We start from the raw sequence: 23,716 nt of genomic DNA, 5'->3' as shown, positions 1-23,716 counted from the left end.
TTAATGACTGTTATATATGCTGTGATAGTATGTTACATCACCAAATCTTATTAAAAGACTAAAATACTTTACAACATCTTCACCCTGTCTATGGATCATACTCTGGAGCCCATTTGGTTTTCCTGAATATGTGCAATTGAAATGAATTATCATCATGAATTTATCCTGAAACTTAAAAAAAAAGACTCGGTACAAATAAAAGTTACTCAAACAGGAGTAAATGGTTGGTTTCAATACGGCTGAAACTATTCTAACCTGCAGATATAATGCGTTAGTGAATATTAGGGCAGCGGGACTCTGAATGTGAGACTGAGTTACAGTACCCATGATCATCAGTATAAAAGAACATGTCAGCCGGTTCAACAGTGTGTTTTTAATCCATGGCACAGAAAGCAATGTCAGGCTTTGGCTATACAAAGAATACTTGTTAGGAGAATCAATTTATTGTTGGTTTTGGTCTTTTCATGTGACACGTCAACAACAGGTACAGTATGAAATATCACCAGATTTCTTCTTTGAGCTTTATTTCACTTCTAAAACCACCAATATCCCCATTGGCCCCAAACAACCCATTCAGGCATCCACAAAGTGCACTGGACCAACGATCAGAAGCTTCAGAGTTGATGGGTCTTGGTTGTAGCAGCAGGCTGAATCGTCAGCAAGTAAGTGGATAGCACATCACTGGTATCAAAGCCTTTGCTATCCTTTGATAATGCTGTATTCTAATCTTGCAATGCATTTTTGTATATATAAAAGCCCTTGGATTTTAGAGTCATTGAGTGTAAAAATGCATTAGTTATATAAAGCATATGTCCTGTGTAGTCTGTCACCATGCTTTGCCTACCTGAAGCACATACAGTAATAGCAGTGGCAGCGGCTTTTCCCATGACATTTGGAGGTTAATTTGCACTGGTTTCATGGTCATTTATCGATGGTGGGCTCAGAAATTAGCATTCACCACGCTTTTTATTGACAGAAGTGTTTAATAACCCATCAAATCAAACAGGATGGCCAGCCCGGATGTGCTCGTGTGGAGAGAAAATACGCGCCATTCGAACAGCAAACGTTTTTTAAGTTCAAAGTGTGGTGATTGAACTTGAAACCCAGAAGTTTCTGTGAATTAATTTTCATGCTAGGTGTTGTGAAAGATTGATGTCGGGGAAGCTTTGAGGTAAATATTCTGTAGGAAGTGATTCCTGATGTAGGGCTAATGTGCGTGGAGGGATTTGCAGATGACGAACCTGCATGAGGTGCTTTGATCCAGATGGACTTGGTCAGTATAGTGGAGACAGATGAGGGAAGAGGAAGGAGGTTTCTTGTTCTCACCGCAGGTTTTCCCTCTTTTTGACACATTTACAGCCCCGCTCAATCTGTTATTTTTTTTTCACCTATACAGCACGTTCTGCCCTGCACACTGCCTCAGATCTACAGTGTCTCCTCACTTCCTTTCACAGCCCTTTTCCCCAACTTTGTCATATTCCTTTGAGCATGACTGAAATTGTTTACTTTTGTGGTTGAATGAACGATAATTTCTTTCTGAGAGGCTGCAGAGGAGGCATTGTGGGCTATGGAACAACGTACCATGTTCACAAACATTTGTACAGAACTTATTCATCAGACAAAGCGCTTGCTTTAGCAGCAGAAGCCGAGAAAAAAAGCGCATACGATTTTTGTTGAGGAAATTAGTTCAAACCCATAAAATACGTTGCACATAATTTTTTGTGATCTCCTTTATAATTCCCAGCTTCCTCCTCCACGCTTATCTCCCGCTAACCACTGTTGTGCTCAAATATGTATAATTTCACATCCACAGATTCACACGGCATGTCACCAACTCGGAGTGAAATATACTTATGTTCAAAGGAGTCCTAATGTGGAGTGATGGGTGGGCCTATGGTAGCCTCGCAGCCGTTGACACACAGCTGTCTTTGCTATAAATCTTGCAAATCCACACAAGAAAAAATTCCCCCTCTTGAGACTTCTTTGAGTGGTAAATTGCTCCGGCTCTAAAAGTAAGTGTAGTAGGAGTCATCCTGAATGAGCCACTATTGAGCAAATCATTGAAGTCCAATGGAGAAAGGCAGTCAAAGCTATAACTGCAGTTCAGATAACACGGAGCAATTCTTTTAAATTATGTGTCCGTGTGACCAAATGTAAATAAGTAAACACATCTGACTTCTAACGTATAGTTACTGGACAAGGTTAATCCTGCAGGTTAATAAATACAATGCATCCCCCTCTTAATAGCATGCATGGCCTTGTCAGAGTTCCTTTATCTACAGGCTTTGTCTGTGAGGCTATTATATAATTATATCATTGCATTTGTCATTTGCGTTTCACCCTTGGGGTGAAGAACAAATTAAAGCACTGAGTATGTTAGCTTTATAAGCAGAATGTCTGCAACACAAACCATAACAAAAGTTCATATTTTCTGTGTAATGAATGTTACATTATTTATACTATGAATTATGGATGAACTTGTGCAGACCTGCGCAGCCCTGACTAGGATGGCTTGTAATCAATCCTTGTCTGATGGACCTCTCCAACAAACTGTTATTAGTGGCTGTCTGAAGTCTTCTTGGGAAAAAATCGAACCAACTGGTACAGAGCGATAATATGAGCTATTATTACCTGCGCTCAAGGTGTAAATGACACTATTCACAGAAAATTCATTGCCAGTAATTTGGGAATAAATATTAAGATATTGTAACTGTGATGATCTAAAGATTGTGGCAACAGCGATTAAGCAGTTCACTGATTTCGTGACATTGAAAGGCTTATTGAAGCGGACTGTTAATACTTTTCACCAAATACTATAGAGAATGCACGGTAAATGACAGCATCCTTTGAATTAATACACTTTGTAACTTCGCAGGCAGTGGCATAAGCACTGAGCCGAGATAGGGAGGAAACATTATTCATGGTGTTTTTCATCCTAACTCTACTTTATTAGCTTATTTGATTCCCCTTTCTCCTCATAGTTGATTCAATACATTTCCTATTTGCATAAAACTGTCCGGTAAGATTATCTTCACTTATTCGATCTATCCTAAGAGTCACCTTGTTCAGGATCTTATATGAATAATGAGATTTTAAATTGGAAGACACTCGCACAGAGAATGAGGCATTTACAGTTAATTCATCTCATTGAGTTACATTGCTTAGAGGTATTGGAGGGTTTAGATTTTCATTCAAGCATCATATTTAACAGTGTCTGCTTCCCCCCACTTTACTGCCATTGAAATTTAAATGGCCTGAGCCTGACAGATCCAATATTGCGACCCACTGTTGCTATTTTCCTGGGAGCAAATATATTGTCAAAATCCCTATATTCAGAAAATAAGAAGGCAAAAAAAAGAGAGATCACATGGAAGCTCCTCATCATTGCAGCCCCCCCCCCCTTTTTTTTTTTTTTTTTTTTTCTCATTTACAAATATTTCAATAGGACCAAACTCCATTCTTTATTTGCCTATTTATAGAAATGATATGCATCTGAATGTTGCAGGAATTATTACAGAGCTCAAGAATTTGCTTTCAAAAATGAGTAGTGTTTTACGCAACACAACACATTTGTACAATAGCATCCCATACTCAAATTTCTGTCACCCATGCACACACATTCACAGTGATTTGACAGAGAGAAAGAGACAGAATGAGAGAGTGGGAAAGAGAGAGAGAGAGAGAGAGAGGGAGAGAGAGGGGGGAGGGGGTTAATTGGCTTTTTATGACTCCAATTAAATAACATTATGCATATACTGGCTTAACGGCTTATATGTGGCCTCCATTAACAATGTCCTCTTGATTGGTTCTTGGGCTTAAGGTCTCCTCCAACTCAGGCAGCGCTTGTCATAGTGTTTAAACCCGTATGTGGAGAAAAAGCTTGTGACAGTAAGAGATTTTATACGTGTGTGAATAATTTAGAAGGAAAACTACAAATCTCGGAAAAGATCAATGACCCTTTCTCTTCCGACACAACCTGCAACAAGACCGGCTGAAACGTTATCTGTCTGAGATGACAATTGAATAAAATAAATCTCATCATTAAGACCTTAGTGAGTTATCTTGAAAGCAAAAGAGAGAGAAAGAAAACAAGCATGTGCCTGTCCTGAAGCGGAGCTCCTGAGGTGTTAACTAATCTCTAGTGGCCAGTCTATGCACTGCCTCCTCTAATTGCTCCCTGTATTTCAGTCTGGTGTGAGAGCAGCCATTGTAGCGAGCGCCCAGTCAGCCCCCAGAGGTCTCACACCTTCATTATCACTCTTTATTGCAGAACCTTATACGGGCACTCGGCACCAAACAGCCTGCCCGTTAAAAATAGAGCCTTCTCCTCTCCTCTCCTTTTGGTGGTTTCAGTTTTAATTACTAACACAGAGCCAAAGCCAGAGTCCTCAGCAGGCCTGGCGTTTTTTGTTCACTAATTAAAGCGAGGATGGAGTTTATTGAAGGGACCCTGACTCTGCTCTCTCATCTATTATTAAGAGGGCAGGACAAATCATTTTCAAATTTATATGCTGAAACCTGTCCAGGGACAGGCACAGGGCGGTAAAGGTTGGGGGAAGGTGGGGTGAAATGGTGCTGAACACAAGGGGAGGTGGTTGAGACATACTGTATATGTGCAGGGTGGATAAAGGATAAATGCAGAAAACCAACTGTTATATAACACGACACAAAGTAAGGAGGTGCAGCAGATTAATGCTATCTGCTGTAAACATGTGAAAAGTTCCTGTGATGCAGCACACCTTAATTTTGATCATTAAGGGATGAGAGTCTGCTAGACCTGTACCAGCAGTATTAGCAAAGATAATGGCATTGATTGGAGGACCCCCTCTGTGTGCTCTGTGTAAACAGTGGGCATAAATACCAAAACAGCAGGGTGGTAATGCAAGAGCACAATGTCCAGCCAGATTGATGTTCTTAGTGATTCACTAACCCCCTCCGTCTAACATTCTTAATTGTCTAAACAGCCGCGACCCTGACAGCTGCACAGGTACCTCACTGACGGAACAAAAAGACAAGTCTCTGACTGGAGAGATGAGAAACGGGTGAGACAGCTGGCAGAAAAAACAAGTAGAGCACAGAAACAGTTTAAAGAAGTCTTTACACATGTACTTTTAAATCATACAAAATACTGTAAATACGATGTTTGTGCAGATTTTGAGCAAAAAAATATGTCAAAGTTGGAAACAAACGCTAAGATGATGTAGTGGAAGGGGAATTGTGATTGTTGTATTAATGGTAATCGTGAGTAAGTAAGTAATTTTCTGGAAGTAAACAAGAAGTGGATCCAATATTCAGCATTTCTTTAAAAAAACAGAATCAGAGTTTATTTGTCAATCTTATTGCAGATAAAATAGATTACAGTACAAATATGGATCATATGACTAGTATATCATTCTTTAGTTTAGATACATGTGGTCCATTACTCCATTACTCAAGCCCGAGCTTGTCCCAGCACAGTAAAAATTGTGTATAGACTATGACAACCAAGAATTCCTTTATTTATATATTCAATTAAGAAAATCCTACAACATGCATAACAGAATTCATTCTATGTGTAACATGAAGAAACTCACCTGAATAATAAGAAATTATTCAATTTAAAAATAAAGACTAAAACAACCTTGACTCCCATACTTTCAAAGCGTTACGAACATACAGAGCTTTATTAAATTGCCTGCCATACATTAATTTGGCCTCTTAACAGCTGCAGTATGTGAAATATCCATGCTGAAAAACACAACTGGGAGCAAGTCCACATGGAAAATTAGCAACATACAATTAGAGAAAGAAAATCTTCATATCTGGTTTCTAACCTTTATAAGATGAGGTAGGGTGAATTGAAAAGGAGAAATAATTAATTTAGCCCGGTGAAGAGCAAGAGAATCCTCCCTTTGCCTAACAAGCAGCTCGCATCCTCAGGGCAATTAGTCACTGTCATATGAGGGCAAATGTAGAACCCTTTGCATGCTTGTTAAGTAAAAACTTACACAGGGGTCACTGACATGTAAGAGAAATGCATGTAGCCAGTGAGCTGGAGAAGATTTCAGAGTAAAATAAGGCAGATAAAACTCCACTGTTAGGATAAATCTGTTTCTGTGCGATTTTTAACATAATTTAACTTTGTCTCATTAACCAGGTTTGGCGCTTTGACTGATGTTGATCACCTTTTATTCAAATATGAAACAAAATGTAATGCTGCGGACTAAAACACACAAGCCTCCAGATGTAAACAATATGACAAAATGTATGTTTTCTTTTATCACTTTCTGCTCGCACAGTAATACATGTTCACCTAAATAAGGATTAATTCCCAAGCCCTCTGACACATTGTAGAATCTGGACACTGTTGCTGTCAAATCATTGTGTTTCCTTCAGTGCTGGTGTGAGATTTTACAGATTTTCACCCAACCATCCATGTCCATCGTGTGCCAGATCATACTTCCATCTAGACAATTTAGCCCAATGCGTCACACCAAACAAACCCTCCATGTAGAGCAAACTCAAGAATAAAGTGAATTTCACAGCCGTGCAATGTGTGATTGTTTAATTTCACCATTTCTATGCATTATAAATGTACATTTCTTTCAGGGTGGATTTTTCCAATACATACAGGGAGGGATATATAGGTCAGAGACCCCAGTGCCTTATCAGTAATTCGCCATTGCCTGGTTATTAAGGACAGCTTAGGTGGAGAGGGCTGGAGTACCAGGAGGGGTTAAGGTGAATTGATTGCCTGTGGACATGTTAAACATGACCCTGTCAGGCCTCCACTCCACTCCTAAAATGCACCAACCTGTGCACCTCACTCCAAGTAATCAGCTGTAGAGGCTTTAATAAAATTCAGAAAGCCCCGAGAACTTCCCCCCAGGGACTGCACCAAGTTGGAAATAATCGAAACCCGCGGCAAGAGACATTTGCACTGTGTTACCGTAGGAAGCATAACAAAATGCCTGGTGCTCTGAACCCTCAGAAAATGTTTTCAGGGAAGGAAAAAAAAAAGTTGTGGTTTATGAGCGTAATGGAAGCACATAGGTTGTTGTTGTTCACTGTTAAACAGATTGGAAAGTAATCACCAAAGTGTCTGTTCCTCTGCTGACTGGGTTCAGATGCAGCAGCTTGCAGCAGAGGGGCAGTGGCAGGGTAATTACGGGGTAACTTGGGCTCAATCTGTCTGTAGACGCCCTCCCTCTTGGAAGGGGGTGTTTCCCTTGATTAGCCCGACTCAGGGTGAAGCCCCCTCTGCAAACGGCAGATTGAAGTTCATCACAGGGGTCTCAGCTGCCAGTATGTTGCAATGAATTGCTAGCTGTAAGAAGGTGTTGACAGGAGCAGCTGGACATCAGAGAGTGATGAAAAGAAAGGGAAATTCATGGAGAACCCAGACAGAACGGTCCACTGGGGAAAAAGACAGAGAATTGGTCATCTGCTGGTGGAGAGCAGAACTGCAGCCATTGTAGTCTGGCCTCAGGGTGTGTGTGTGCGTGTGTGTTTGTGCACAAGTCATATTAGTTTATGTGTGGCCTTCGTTGTGGAGAGAGCCTGCGTTCGAGAGTTAAGAACAGTGAAGTGTGTGAAGTTCAGTCACGCTGATTGATTGGATCACTGCAGCCTCTGGCGATTACTCTAGTGAAACCCTCCCTGAAAAAGATATTCAAGTCAAATGATAATGTGAGCCATTCAAAAAAAAAATTACGACGTGCCGGCAGCATGTTGATAAAACGACAATAATGGTGAGGATACATGTTAAGTATTTCTATTTTCTTTATGTCATCTCTTGGAAGGCAGAAGTGGCAGGAGTTGTCAAAAAGCATTGTCACTGTTTAAGACACAGATCACATCAAGCCCTCATTTAGCATCCAAATTATAAATAATGACTTTGGACAGGCCATTCAGGGGGGCTGACAGCGACTGTGGGACGTTACACACACACATGTGCCTATTGTCTTCTTAGCTCAGCAATGGTGACTAATGTTAGTGAAAATGAGAAGTGTGTGTGTGTGTTTTGATGAATAGAGATGGTGCCCTAAGGTGAGGACAGACTATATTGGTGTGATTCTACCGTTCACTATATTAATGAACTGCCTAAAGGTGCAAATTACGTTTTAATGGGTGTTACTTTACTAGCTTGGTTCCACCACACACAAAGCCCTTTCACTCAGTGGTCCTGCTGCACCTTTCTTTTTTTCTTTTTTCTTTTTTTTTTTTTTTATAAAAAAGCAATTACAATTTGAGTCATTTTAGTAATGCCAAAATGAAATACAAACATTAGCAGCTCAACTTCTTGAGAGAAAATAAAAATGCTTATTCATTTCGTTATGACACTATGTTCTGACTCTGTTCCCTCCACACTTGAAATGCCTCAACTCATACTGCCAAATTTTGTCTTCCACCAGCTTACTGCGAACAAAGCCAAACCATTTTGCATGCCTGCGCGTTTGAACCCTTCATGCTGTATAATTTAACGCTCTTTATTTTGCAGCAGGAGAATTTGGAAAGAGGAAATGTAGATTGCTGCATTTCAAAGAAATAGGTGCAAAAAAAGAGAGAAGTTTAGCCGGGGAAACAAGACGGAGGGAACAAATGTGCTTTAAGTCAGTGGTTTGAGGGAGCAGCTCCCTGCCTAACATGGTCTCTTAGTATACTTGACACCAGCCACTACTTAATTAGCTGCCATCATCTCTGAGCCCTGGAGAAAGAGGGACAGGCTAATGATTAATGATAAAAATGCCTGGAAAAAAAAAGCCCCTTTGACAAAACACAACATGTCATCTCGTGTCCTCTACAGACGTGAACCACTGCTGTGATTTACCCTCCTTGAAGATCATTTATGCTCACAAACCTGATTAAGCTCAGATTTGTTTCTGCGTTTCCAAACACAGATGGGATTTTAGGACACTGTTTGCAATCGTAAATGATGCCGTTTCCTCCCCACAATCAGTCATTCATGAGGGACTTTTGACAGAAATAATGGCTGACTGTACAAAGTCTTTGGGGAAATCTGAAGAGTCATGTTTCTGTCTGTATGTAACGGTCAGGTTGTATTGCATTTTTCATGCTTTAACTCCTCCACTGAATCTCTGAGCATACTGCAAAATCAATTGCCTTATTGATCTATAACTAATTAGGGGAAGATAAATGGTTCAACTAAACAAATACAGGCTCTATAATGAGCCGATACAGTGCAAGACATATTAATTGAGTTCTGCATAATATGAGGCTATTCTTCTATATTAGCCCTTAACATGTTGTTCAACAAGAACTAATGTGACTGATGTTGATGCACATATACCTGCAGCCAGAACAAAGCCGGAACGTGAAATCATTTATATGTTTTTACAGTTAAAAAAGATGTCCAGTCTCCACATCAAGGTATTTTATGAGCTAAGTGTAGCAACCAGTTCCCTTGGTAAAACACACACATACACACACATACACACACACACACACACAAAAAAAACACCTCTCCGGTGTGACTCGTGTTGTGTGCAGTCACCAGCGATCAAAGGCTAATTAGTTTCAGCTGACATGGGGTATGGCCCTCAGGTCAAAGATCATGACTGATGTTATGGAGATGATGGTGGAGAGAGGGAGAGGCACGGGAGAGCCCAGGGATCTGAATCCTCATTAGCAAGAAATTGTTGCGCCTACATCAATTCCCAGACTAAACTTAAGCCGAACACATTTCCTATCCTAATCACTTGTGTTGCACTTTTAAGATTTCTGAACTTGTTTGTGAAAGCGGCTCATCCCCTTGGTGTGTGTTTTAGCGGGAAAGAGGTTGGAAATCGAAGTAGATCATATTCCATACATTTACTGAATGTTTCCCCAAAGGCTATTTAAAACTCTGCAAAATTATGCAGTTTACATTAGTGCTAGTGCAGCTCCATAGACAGACTCATAACCAGGGGCTCCCTCTACAGGCCGACTGATACCTCCACCAGCGTGGCAGCTGAGGCTCTCACTGACAACATGCTCTCTCGCAATGCTTCATTTGTCATAGCAGATGTTCAAAACTATTTTCCCTGGAAGCCTAAAATCTGAAGAAGTAAATTAATATCCCCTCCCCTCCCATTTTAAGTCCCTCAGACTCAGTTCATAGCCTGCACTAAGTGCCCTTGTTGACTCAATTGGATTAGCACTAATATGTAAACACAGGAGGTAAGAGGAGTAATCCTCTAATAAGAGGAGAAAAAGTGAAATAAATAAGTTGAAATGCCATGCCTCGCCGTTAACTGAGGCATCTGTCAGGTAAGCTGGAGATTGAAAGTAGGTATTAAATGTAGACCAGGGGATATTCTGAGGTAAACAGTTGTGACCATTCAGTGACAGCGTAATTACTCGTTTGTAACTTAGTTGGATAATAGGAATACAGCCTCCAGGGGATAAGACAAAGACTTGTTAATTATTAAAGCTTACATCAGCCAGGCACTAGAGAGTTGCAATTATTAATGTTGTTGTTCTTGTTTGTGCTTAAACACTACCTCTGCTGTTAATATGCTCATTAACCAAAATGAGTGATTTTATTACTCTTGATTTGGTTTGGGGTTTGTTAAACGAATCAGGGCTCAGCTGTCGTTGTTTACTGAGGGATAAACACTTGTGGACAGGTGAGGAGAGAAGCTTCCCGCTCCTTCTTATTTTCTCAGAGTAACTCCCCAAAAATATATATATATATACATATACATTTTAATTATAAAATTCTCAATTAAGATCATAAACTTTTTGTTTTAGTTCATAACCTTGTGGAGCAGCTAACCATGTCCCCTCTATTAAACAAATATTTTACAGTTTAATCCCACAGATACACTGCAAGGCTGACTCCAGTTTAATGTCACTGAACTTATCGTATACTGTGAAGAATCACTCCCAATTTAAACATAATATTACGTCGCGCTCAAAGTTAAACAAGTTCTGTCTAATTAAGCAAATGTTCTCATTTGCCCTCATTGAAATGGTGCACTGCTGTAACGTTTCCTGTAAATGAAAAATTGCTCTATTAATATCCGTTGCATAAATTATCATGGCTCAGAGTGTGAGTATGACCACAAACGCAATTCAGGAATAATACCCGACTTTATTCATTATATTTATAAATACTCTCAGTATTTTCTCTACATAATGTAAATTTAAAAGAGAATTTATCTTGTGCTACAGAACTGATTTGTTCCAAATGACAGCACCTCCACAAACGATTTGTTGGTAAAACTCTTACCAATAAACGCTCCTCTGCCAATAGTGATTTCAGGTGTCCACACTGTTGTTGCTGCTCGTGAAGACTCTCTAATTGGACCTGTCTGTGGATCGAGGATAGAAAAAAAACAAAAAAAACACAGTATATAAACACTCAGAGTAAAACTGTAAGTCCGGGCAATAATGTTGACTTATAATAAACAATTATTTGTTTAGATATAGTTTGTCTACAACAATAATCAGCAAAAGTAAAATAGAAATGTCAAACTTTGTCACATGAGAGACAGTGAGCTGTAACTGCTCCAACTCTGCAGCCTTCATCCAATTTGAGGGGAAAAAAATGTTACACAGCCATATTCTTGAAAAACAGCAAAAGCAAACCAAAAAAAAAAAAAAAAAGAAAGAAAAAAATGTTAAAGCAAACAAGCAATTATATTTGTTCCCTCTCCATTGTGAGTTAAAACCATATGCAGCTTTAAAGGGTGTTCCTCCTCCTAATGGGCCCCGTGGGGACGAAGGGGTTAATTGATGCAGATGTTGATCGCTTTTACACACGATGCAGGGAGCATCTCCCCGGTGGCTCCTATTAGAGGCAGTTTTAATGAAGTGCTAAACAGAAGGCTTTCCTACAGTGTGGCCTGTCCTCAGGAAGACTCGGGGAAAAAGAAAGCACTTCACAGGAAAACAAGGTCCTCTATTGATCGCCATGCCAAATAACTGAATCCTTTCCCGATCAATGCTTATTTCTCAACTTATGGAAGCTAATAGAAGACAACGTGAGAGGAAGTCAATCGGAGAGGCATTATTTTGCTCAGGGCACATGACTGAGTGTGTGTGGTTGTCATGTGGAGAAAAACCACTGCTGTTTTTAACCTCTTTGCGGTAATAGTCGTAATAATTCAGCTGTGATTTCCCTGACAGTTTAATGTTTAATTCCGAGGTTGGATTTAAAAATGAAAATTCCTTTAAGATTATTTTCTGCTTTTTTATTATGTTCCTTTTTTCTTTTTGTTTTTAGGGTAAAAGGTACATTTATAAAAGCGGGATTGCATTGTGACACGCAGAAAAAATATAAAGAATTAGCATGTAGGCTGCATCAAAATGTACACATGAATTTAAATCCAAAAATCTAATTTTTTCACAAATTACTCAAAAAGGAAAAAAAAAAAATCATTCTACTTAATTCATGCTGCTGACTGGAGTTTGGTTAAAGTGATGGTAATGTAATGGGGCTTCTCACGCAGCGTTACCAGCCCATAGTCACTAAATTCTGCTCATTAAAATGACAAACCCAAACACACAGTTACTCAGGCGTGATCTTCAGCTGTGTATGGCATCTGGCCCTGACGCACCTCCGCCCCCCAACTCCCCAGAGCATCGCACACAAATGCACACACACACATGCACAGAGTAACCCCAATCAAATTTTAAAACAATCAGCATTCCTTTCATTTCCAATTTAGTCACCTGCCACAGCCTCCTATTAGTGTCCACTATGATACAATATTAGAGGTTTTATAAATGAGCGCGGTGTCTTCTTCCTCCCCTTCAGTCTGAAGGAGTTTTCCACATTTTCCCCCGTCAGCCTCTCACTCCATCCGTCAGCCTCTTCCATCCTGATTATCAGGAGACACCAATTTCAAAGAGACATCTTAATAGTGATGTCAACGTATTAATTAGAAGTGTTAATGAGCTAAAAGCAACCCAAATTAAATTAATGCAGCAATAGACAGAGAGCGAAATTAGCTTCAATTTCTGTAAATGATTCTGAAGTGTGCACAACGTATCAGCCTGTCTGAACATTCCCATCCCCCAAAGCTAATCAAGAGCTACATTGCAATTAGCTGCTTAATTAAAGCAACACTCTGCTCGGAAAATCCGGCACAATTAAGTAATGGCTGTTATAGCATGAAGACAGACTGTATTTTTCTTCTGGAAGGAAAAAAATAGAAAACAACATATTCTATCCCTAATGGCCTGCAGGGGATTGAGCCAGCCAAGATGTGCCAAGATGGAGAGGTTTCTATCTCACGCTTCAATGGGGATCTTTGCTCCAGCTGGAAGCCTTGTGAATCAATGACAGCAAGGCAGATCAAACTGCCGTGCCCAGGGTAGCTAAGACATCTGAATTGGCACCGACTGGGGTGACTGTGTCCTAATCACCAGTTCTGTTTTAGCAGCTCAATGGCTTCCAGTTGGACAGAGGAGCTCCAGACTATTGACACTTTGCACATATTTCAGCAGTGGACCTGTTACTGATCCCTGTGGCTGTGGACACTGTTGTCCTTCAGTCCCTGCTGGTGTGGCTGGAATTTACCAGCAATGAGGGATAAACAGTCTCAGAGCCAGAGGAGGATGTGCCTGCAGCTTTATCTTTACATTTCATTTAGACGTCCATGAATTTGATTGTGTATCACAAAAAATAATGTAAACATTTAACCAACACAAAGTGGGTGTGTAATTACAATACTCTGAGCCAATTAGTACTTGAAATAGAAATTTCCTTTATATGGGAGACAAAAGACTGTCTGTGGGGGATCGTTATTTTGAATTACTTATTTATTTATCCACCCACTGTAGAGAGTGAACAGGCCGGCATCTCTGGGGCAGGAGGTGTCATTTGAGCAACACTGTGTCCCAATTTCACAAGACAAACTGTCTGTCTGTACATTTTAGTATGCTATTCTTGCATTTTGCATGCAAGAAATCAGCTTACTTTAAGGTGTCACAGTAATATTAAATATACATATATGATGTCCTTTTGAAGACTATTACTTTCTTATAGTCATATATGTTTAGACATGTCTTGGTGCTCGTTTACAGCTGTGAGTAGCTCTTTGCATTGTAGGATATTTATTACCAGAATAAATGTTGGCATTGTACATTTCAGCAGACCATGGATATGTTGAAAACTTGGTTTCTTTAAGTTGTCACACAACGTGTCTGTCTTAAATTTTCAGTGTTATGCAGTAACAACGCTCATGTTTGTCATAATATCCATTGGTTTTGCACTTGGGTTGAAACAAGGTCTTGGACAGGGGTTTTTGGCTAGCCCACTTGCCAGGATGAAATGTTGGCAGTTTATGTTTCTGCGAACCACTGCTATGTTCACATTTGTACGTGTCATAGGCTTAGTGACCATATTCACATGTCTACTAGTATGTGTCATCTTCACATTACATGTTTGTTCATATCTGGAGGCAGATGGGATGGTGGCGGAATGACAGAAGGTGAGAAGGCTGCCAAGCCAGTGACTGCAGTTTGAGACCGTTTCAATATTTGTAAGTGTGAAACCACTGAATATTTTTAAGGAGACCTCGGGACATCTCCAGCCATGTTTGTTGTGACAAAATCTGTATTTTAAGACAAAACATGACCTTTTTGTAACCCCGACCAAATAGAAAATTGAACCGAAATAAAGTTGCAACATATAGAAATGGATGCAGAAACATACAACAGCAACAATTGTACTCCCGGTTGGGTTACTATGGCTTGGCTTCTTGTGTAGCTATCACATGACCACCATCCCATCCTGCCCACAGATTTAAAAGTCAGGTCATATACACTGATCTGAACGTAATAAGTATTGTAGAAATGTTTGTATGATATTTAAAAAATGTATGTGTCAATGGTTTGCAGAAAACGTACAATGCCAACATTTTATTGTTGGCTGACATGGAACTATCTAGTGTATTCTATTGTGCATACTGATTTTTTTTGTGCATTATTTTTTTGTGACTTCATTAAACTTAAATATAATGTAAGCTATTGGGACAGAGCTTATGTTTAACCACCAGTGGGACAGTAGATTTCCTGGGATGTTTGTCGATGGGACTAACAAATGCAGCAACACGTACATGGTGTCCAAATTGTTGGATCTATTTATTCCGCTGACAAATAACAGCTTTTAGTGCCTCCTAAATGTTGCAATAATGAAACCAATGGAAAACACAATTTATTTCTGACTAACAAAAAAGGATGACACTAAGTTCAAGTGAGGAACCCCCTTGGCTACTCAGTTATTTTCTGGTTTTAAAAGTACCTGAATGAGTGGTGAGCTGTGATTAACAGCCTTCTCGGAGGTGGAGTCCAGGGACTGTGGTGTAAACGCCATCCTTCAGCAGGTGTAGGCCACAGCAGAGCATATGCCGTCAGGTAACCAGGCTGGTTTGCTCTATAGAGACTCCACTGTGATCATATCCCTGGGCCTGCTTCTGCTGGGAACCGGTGTCACTCACAAACACCATCTGCCAGAAAACAGGTCCGCCTGCTTAGAGCATTTATCGGCGGGTCAAGGCGTGGTGGCTTCCTCTGGAAAAAAAAAAAAAAAAGCTCCAAACACCTGCTGGAGATAACAAAGGGAAAAGGAGCTTTGCACTGCTTTTATAGCTCTAATTTCTTCTTTAGGAATCAGCCATGTAAACATAAAACAGTAAAAGCACCAGGCACAAGAGATGGCTCAGACCCCACAGTGCTCCAGGATACCTTTCCCTTTGCTGAAGAGAGGGGAAAAGACACCTGAAGTGTTTGACGCTAAATTAGCTTTTCAAAGACAATAATTAGACTTCTCCCCCTAAAGGTAAATTACCTGCTAACCAACTGAACTGTGTTCTAATTATAGGATCTTGCCTCTGAGCCATTGCCGAGGATCCTTGTTCCTAGCAAGAAGATGTAAAACACATTTAAAAAATGCATGTTGAAGTGGTAGAGCCTACAGAATACACAGTGGAAACATGTTCCGGGCTCCCATTGCTCCGTAATGCAAAGCTGAAAAACTGAGGGATCACTTGCATAACTGCAATAACCTTTAGAGGATTTAAACAAGATAAATTCATACAGCGACCAGATGGCAGTCATCTCTTCCTTTCGTGCATTTTGACAGAGGAGGTTGACTGAGCAACACTGAATGGGTGACAGCTAGGTACTTATCTGCGCTTTGCATATTTTGCAGTTGATGTCGTGACACTGCAAATTGATTTGTAAGACACACAGTCAGTGAAAAGATATTGAATATTTACACTCACCATGTAATAAAACCTGTCTGTGATGGGGAGGGTTTGGTTGGCCTTTAGGTCTAGGTAATTTCTCATTGTTCTGCTGGGCTGAGCGCTGAGTCTCCCGCAAGGCGGCACTGTGGCAGTGGATCGCTGCAAAGCCACAGCGAAGGGCCACACATTTGAATTCATCAGCCGTGCTGATAGCCTGCCACTAATTAATATGTAAATTTAACGTTGTTTGTTTGCTGCTGTGTCAAACTTTGATGTGAGGAGCTGCTTCCAGGTTAACAGAGATTTAGTGAAGATTGAGGACCGGAGACCTGCCACATATCCCAACCAGCTTGTAATCTAATATTTTATTTAAATACATCGACTAATACTGTACGTCTCCACAGCTTAGAACCTGGGAGACAGGCTAATGATATTTTATTAAGCCAGAGTAATTGAGGATCCCATCAAAATATGTAATTAAACACTTAAGCATAATTATCCAACACAGTAGGAACCCGAATGAATTAATTAAAAAAACGTCAATACATCAATTTATTTGAATTCCTTTGTCCCTTTTCTACTTGTAATAATTAACATTTTAATTGCCTTAATTTGTGATGAGTAAAAAGAAATTCACACTTTATTCGACACCGGCAATAAAGCAAGAGATTCGAGCTCAGGAAAATGATGATGAATGTTAGTCTCGTACAGCTCACTGCAGCTCAGAGAGGGAAAAACTGTTTAAATGTTGTTTTTTGTGTGAGTGTGGACTAAAAGTGGGGGTGTGATGGGGTGTGTATCCATCTGTGTGTGCGTGTGTGCGTGTGTGTGTGTCTTTGCTTGCTCGCTTGCCTGGGTATATGTTCATTATCAGCAGGCTGCCTGGGTTTGATGCATACCTGGAGAGCAACTTAATATCCTCAGGCCACTACTACATGTCAGGCCATGAGAAAGATACACACACAAGACAGAGGAACATCTCTGGCCCCGGTGGAGCCATTTACCTTTCTCCAAGTAGGTTCAAGATATTAATTAAGATAAATCTACCTCAATTCACACATTCTGCCATCTGCCTATTTATCAGAATTATGTTAATCATTTCTGTAGGGCAGAAGAATTATTACCCATTTTGTTCGTAATTCGTATTAACATTCAGAACTAAATGATTTTGCATTCTGTTCCATATGGACTCCTTACACCATGACATCTTTTCAGCGTTCACTGCTGTAGTAAAATAAGTGACACACTCATAATGCACACAGAGCGCATGACAGCACTTTCCCTCTGGTACTCCCACAAACAATATGGAAATGTATCCATTCTAATCATGCACTTCCTCTCAGGATTTATTCGTCATGATGCACCTCGTGCGTTTCGGCAGCTTTAAACAAAACAATAATCTTACCATGATCCGTTCTGTCTCGGTGGCTGTGATTTGAAGTGATTCGAGGCTGCTTTTTTTTTCTCCTCTTCTGTTGGCCAATAGATGAGCTAGTTAATTAAACTCTGAGGAGATAATTAAGATGAGACGGCTGCTTGAATCACTCCGGTCATTCTGTCATTATCTGGGGCAGGCCGACAGGTGGCACGGGCCTGCATCAGGTGACGGCTCAGCCAACAGATCGCACCATATGATGGTATGGGCAAATTTCATAGCATCCCCCCGGTGCAAGACACTCCTGCAGACCCACATGTCATGCAAATCTACTGTAGATCTGCAGAGTTGTTGAACTTCTGAGTTTGTGAATGTGTGGATGCTGCCGGCTGATGGCACGTCTGGGTCAGAAACGGGGGTTGGAAGGAGAGTGCCGGGGCTAAAACAGGGCAGATCATACTCCTGCACAAGCCAAGGACTAATGAGGGTGAGGACGGGGCCAGGCGATGCTATGTGATTAAATTTAGATCTGGAGGGAGATCTTGACCCATGGTGGCCTACGTCTAAGTGACATTTACCCAAGAGAAACACACTGCAGCTGAGGCTTATTAACCTTTTATAGATCTAAGCACTGCCGCCTGTCTTAATTGGCAATTGGATTATTAAATAGACCAAATTCAGAGTGATTTGATCCAACAAGATCTACAATGTGGGGGCTATTTTGAAAGGTCCAGTCTGTGACAATTGTGCATCCGATCCATGTAAGAGGTTCAATATTCTAAAGTAGGACGATTCTCCGTCAATTATTGGATTGCAGCAAGCGTTATTGGAGGTAAGTCATTAGGGTTAACTGTGAATTAGACTGTCAATAGTACGGAGGTTGAATCGGTTTCTCGGAAACATACGCAAGTCAGTGCAATATTCTGTCATGTGAGAAGAAGACAGATTCGTGATGGAAATTGTGTTGGCCACCTCTAACTGGATCCACATTAATGTTTATATTTGCCATGGTGGTGCAACAACAAGTTACATTTCAACAAGAATTACTCAATCTCCTCTTTTTTTAAGACCAATTACATGAAGTAAAGATTAAAGAGTTTTAATCAGCTTAATCATCAAAAGGTTGGAATTGTTTATGTAAATATACGGTCGTCTTTGCCAGTAGTTTAATGTCATACAGAACTGTGAACATATTTACTTTGTACGGATTCACCTCGCCTTAGTCTAAATTAAGTGAGTTGCAAAAGTTATGTGACCTTAAAGTGATGTTGTAACCATGGCAACAGAAAGTATACAATGACCTCAAAACAAACAAGTACAGTATATATGAAAACCAGAACAAATGTTAATTTAATGTTTCTTTGCCCTTTAAAGTGCCCTCATTTTCACAAAACTTTGATCATTAAATATATTAGTCATTACCAACTTGCTTTATAGAAAAATTCTGAATTCATCTTAAGTAGAGACTTCTGCCTAATACTGCGTTCTGCTGTGTACTGAGGCATAGGGCTGTGCAATATGTGGATGAGACGTTATATCATCTTAGATTTTGGACATCGTTACATGCTGATATGGCATAAGTGTTGTTGTTTCCTGATTTTTATAAGTACAATTATGTAATTCACCGAACTTACCAGCCTGTTCTACTTGTTCCTATGCTTGCCTTTACCCACTCAATCATTATATACTTGTTACTGATGATCAGTCTCACTGTCGTAATATTTAGATGAAACATTTTGTGATATTTCATTTGGTTGCCTATAAAGATTCCAAGAAATCTATATATACTGTATTGTATTTTAAGGCCATGTTACCCAGCCCTGCTGTGGCATCATAAGTTAATTCAGTGACATAATGATTACCTAAATTGGCGTTTAGTGTTTCTATTAAACTTGAAAATCATATTTTTGACAACTTCTTTGTATCACATTGCAAGTATTTTTGCCATACTTGATAACAATAATAATATGTATTACTTTATCAGGGAGGGATCATCTCTCTGTACTATTATCTTCACACAGAATAAAAAAGGTACCAGACGGGAAACCTGTTTTCATAGAATGAAAGATGTTTTACCCTTGTTCATAAGGCTGTCTCATAAGTTGTGTTACTATTTTAGAGTCAGATATGTGCTGTATATTTTGACTCTGTATCATGTTACATCTGACAGCACCAGTGTTGTGCGACTGCATGTGAAAAAAGGTCATGTCAGAGTAAATCACTACAGTAGATTATTCTGTGTTTAAACCCAGATGTAAACTCAGAGAAGCTCATGTACTCGACTCATGTTGCAGGTAGAACACTTGATCCGAGATGCAGCTTAAAGGTTTTAATCATCAGTTTAACTGTGTTGTGATCATTATTTGCTCATACACAGTTTATTTACTCAAAGACTCTAACGTAAAATAAATAAGATGAGGTGGCTGAGCCAAATATCATCAGTACAACAGATTTTCCCAGCAGCGGTAAAACTTATGTCTGTCTCGTCGTGTTGATGCAGCTATTCATTCAGAACAAGACGTCCACTTTTTATGGACTTCTTACAGTCAGTTAAGATGACCGACAAGCACTGGGAACATTAGTTCTGTGCCACAAGTCCCATACATCAACTGTCTTGTGACGAGTAAGGGAGGGGATCAACATATTCTAAATGAGTAGACATAATCCCACTGAATGTGGAGTTAAGCCATTTCATAATTAGCAGATTTTCTAATGTATGCCAGGCTTTAATGACCTTTGCAAATGAGAATGGTTGTTTGAATTTCCATCCTTCACATCGTTTTATCCCTGCCATATCTGCCTGATAGAATGAGTGCACCAGTTGATGATACGCATAAGCTTAATGAACAAGTGCACACACTTCTGAATGGAAACTGATGGGCTCAAGCCAGGGAGATTGGAAATGCATTTCCACACCTTGCATATCATCATCAGGGCCATAAGTGGTGTCTCTCTGACCCGTTAACAATGCATTTCAAGCCTTTTCCTTCAATTAGGTACACTTCTCACACAGATTCGCTCATCAAAATGCTATTAGCGTACTATAACATAAAAATATACTAGACTCCTATAGCATCACAACCTTTTTATGATTGTAAATTATGGAATCATTGTTCATTCAACGGTGCAGATGACAATCAGGGAGAGCCTTCATAGCCAATTAATATGACGTTTTTAAATGTGCCTGCATAGATCTATAACCTGAAACAAAAACTTAAGCTTGACTATCATCAATAATTTTATACCAACAGCGCGTTGCATTACTAGTACTCTGAAAGTGGATGCTTATAATGATGAGCCCATAGAGATTTATCATCAGCTCAGTTTCATCAGCTCAGCAGAGCTTCAGCATCTTTTAGCTTAATGTTTTGATTTCCACAGTAGGACGTTACTGTTTTGATTCACGCTCACTGATATCAGGTTTTGGTGTCAGATGTGTGTGTACAATCTGCCTAGAGTGACATAAACATTTGTGTTTATATCATCCCAAGTGTTTCCAACAAAATTCAAAGCTGGGGAAATCTGTAATATGTTTTAAGGGAACAGAGTATTTATATGCTTGCCTGTCCTGTCGCTATAACATCCAGGAGAAAGATGTAATGTCAGTAACACTTACATAATACATTACCTCGTGCCTGTATTGTCGGCACTGTTTAACAATGGAGACAAGCAATCCCATGATCCCACGCAACTTCATGACATCATCACACTACAGCTTTTGTAGTTTGATTAAGAGACCCATAGCAGCAGATATTATGTACTTTGTTTAAAAGGTACAAATTGTTTTAACCCCAAGTGGCCTAAAAACATTGATTGCAGTTTTAAGTACATGCTCTTAAATAAATTGCCAGTGATTTACTTATAACAGTGGCTATAAAGCACATGGAGCTGTGATCTGTAACATTTTCCAATTTTAATCCAATGGTAACATCGTAAAAGAAACATCAGGATCCTCTTCTTTAGCATTAGCCCACTGCAGCAACAAAGTTCCAAGGATACGATTTCATATGTAGGTATGTAGCCAAAGCTAGACAAACTATGAAACCTTCAGCAATTCACAATGTATACTTGCCTATCTCTGAGCAGAGCTGCTGATCCCACAGACATCTCGTAGCTAAGCCAAGCTCACCACTTACGCTTAGCATACCTTCACACTTCAAACAGATATAAATTGATGAATACCTTTTTTTTTTTCTCCAACATGAATAGTTGGGAAACATTAGCTCGAACACTGTACAATCCCTTTAAGTGTAAGATATACAACGTACCAGGAAGTGACGGACTACAGCAGATTCTCCTGCACACAGAAACTTTGGGATATTTAACTCACTGGATAACAAAAAAGAAGAAGAGCGCTTCACTAAATTATACCGCTGATGTATTTAACGTTCCTCGCTCGTGCTGCCTAACTCCGCTCACGTCAGATGCCTTGTATAAGAAGCCACGTGGTGGGCTCTGCTAAAAGCCACCAACATTCATCATGGTTTTAATGCTATCAAACTGTAATCTGTCTGGGATTTCATGTGTGTTAACACAGCTACAAATGCAGGGAGCAAACACTTCAACAGCACTACATAAATGTCTCAATATATTAACTAGACAATAAACAACCTATTCAATTCCAGGGATTTGCATGAGAAACCTGAGCATTAGTGAAGGGAGACAAGTCTTCTGGCTTTCTGCTTAGGGGAAGGATGACTTCAAACATGATCCTTTGTCAGACGGGATGGGAGACGCACAGACGCACAAGCCTCTTGGTTTTGGCAGATCTGGGCTCATAATGCCGTAGATTAGTAACAGCCTGACCACAGAGCTGAAATAAGCTAATTGCTTAATTAGCTGACCCAATTCTATAAGCTTCTTTTAGCATATTAACAAGAGCTATGTAACAAATAGTTTCACAGAGGTGGTGTTTGTTTATGGAATTACAATAACGAGGATCAAATACAGAACACACGGTCAATGGCACTCCTTTCATGGAATCTGTGCTTTGGAAAATCAAAGCATTTATTTGATTTCAGCAGCAACTGGGGTGCTTTTATACATGTAAAAACTCAACTCAGCCTTTGTCTGATCCACATGCAAATGATCCTGCTGCTTGTTTGTAACTGACATCAATTTTACATCTGCTATCCTTCTATGTTTTGTTCCCCCCCACACACACACTTTTTTCTTGTTTCTTTTTCACATTAAACAATTAAGCTGCTTCAGGGAACAGTTTGACCGCCCTCTCAATATTTTTGGACATTCGTGCAACAAGGGACAAACGAGAGGAGGGAGAGAAAAAAAATCTTATTAGATTGAATGATGATTGAAATGGATTAATTTACATTTTCTGCATGCATACTTTACATACATGATCTTTGCTCAGCACAGGGAGTTCTGGGCAAAAGAGCACTATTTGTATGAGATGAACTCATCTATATGCTAATTCATTGGCATGTAGACCTGCTTCATTTCTCCCATTCAGGACTGTTTACCTATTAGCTCTTATAGATGCAAAGGGAATTGGAATATTAAAACCAAAAAGCTAAGGAATACAGAGCATTAGCACTACATCACCTGTTATTATATTTATATCACGCTGCCATTTCTGCCCTTTGTTTAAGCTGGAACCACGAGCCACCTTCCAAGACAATTATTACAAATAAAATAGGCCAACTCCGTCACTTAAGTGAGACTTGTTGCCCTTAACAAAGGAACAGTGGGTTTTCAGAGGTCCTTCAAAAGAGTAAAGCAGACTACACCCCGCTGAAAAGCCTCAAGGAGGCAAAACAACTTCGACTGTTTAGCATTTCACAATAATTCGTGACATTACAGAGCACAAAACCTGACTTAAATGCCGCATAGAAAACTAAGTTGGCCTTTTAAAGGAGATGTTTGACAGATCAAGTTACAAGTGACGGCTAAATGCTAATGTAATTTCATATGAACCAGGCTGAAAGAGATGCAATCAACCATCCTGATTCAGACGACTGTTGTGTTGAAGAGGATGACAACCCCCTTTCTTATTGTCTATGTAATTCACCAAAATTGCCACTTACAGCCGCTAAGAGCAGGACGTTTCATCTCCAAGCTTCCTCTGGTCTTTGCTACTCATCCCATTTCTACTTCCTCCAAAAGTGCCACCACTTCATTAACCTTGCCAGGCATGAGATAAGAG

The 23,716-nt window shown here is 39.8% G+C and overlaps 1 long non-coding RNA gene across 4 annotated transcripts in view; it reads left to right on the top strand.

The window, feature by feature from the left end:
- The window catches only part of LOC119014682, a 51,747-nt gene that overhangs the window by 11,840 nt on the left and 16,191 nt on the right, over nucleotides 1-23,716 (top strand). The window contains exons 3-4 of one of the 4 annotated variants that reach the window (XR_005073039.1): nucleotides 578-662; nucleotides 4,965-6,510. The exons of 2 other annotated variants lie outside the window; for them this stretch is intronic. This is a non-coding gene — a long non-coding RNA (uncharacterized LOC119014682). Of the gene's footprint in view, nucleotides 1-577; nucleotides 663-4,964; nucleotides 6,511-13,173; nucleotides 13,269-23,716 lie in introns of those variants that run through there. One more of the 4 variants, XR_005073041.1, reaches the window with a different exon arrangement.

The sequence above is a fragment of the Acanthopagrus latus genome, chromosome 23 (genome assembly GCF_904848185.1).
Source record: "Acanthopagrus latus isolate v.2019 chromosome 23, fAcaLat1.1, whole genome shotgun sequence".
In the NCBI taxonomy this organism is placed as follows: Eukaryota; Metazoa; Chordata; class Actinopteri; order Spariformes; family Sparidae; genus Acanthopagrus; species Acanthopagrus latus.
Note: the sequence above shows the minus strand (reverse complement) of the source record. Positions and strands in the feature narration are given on the sequence as shown.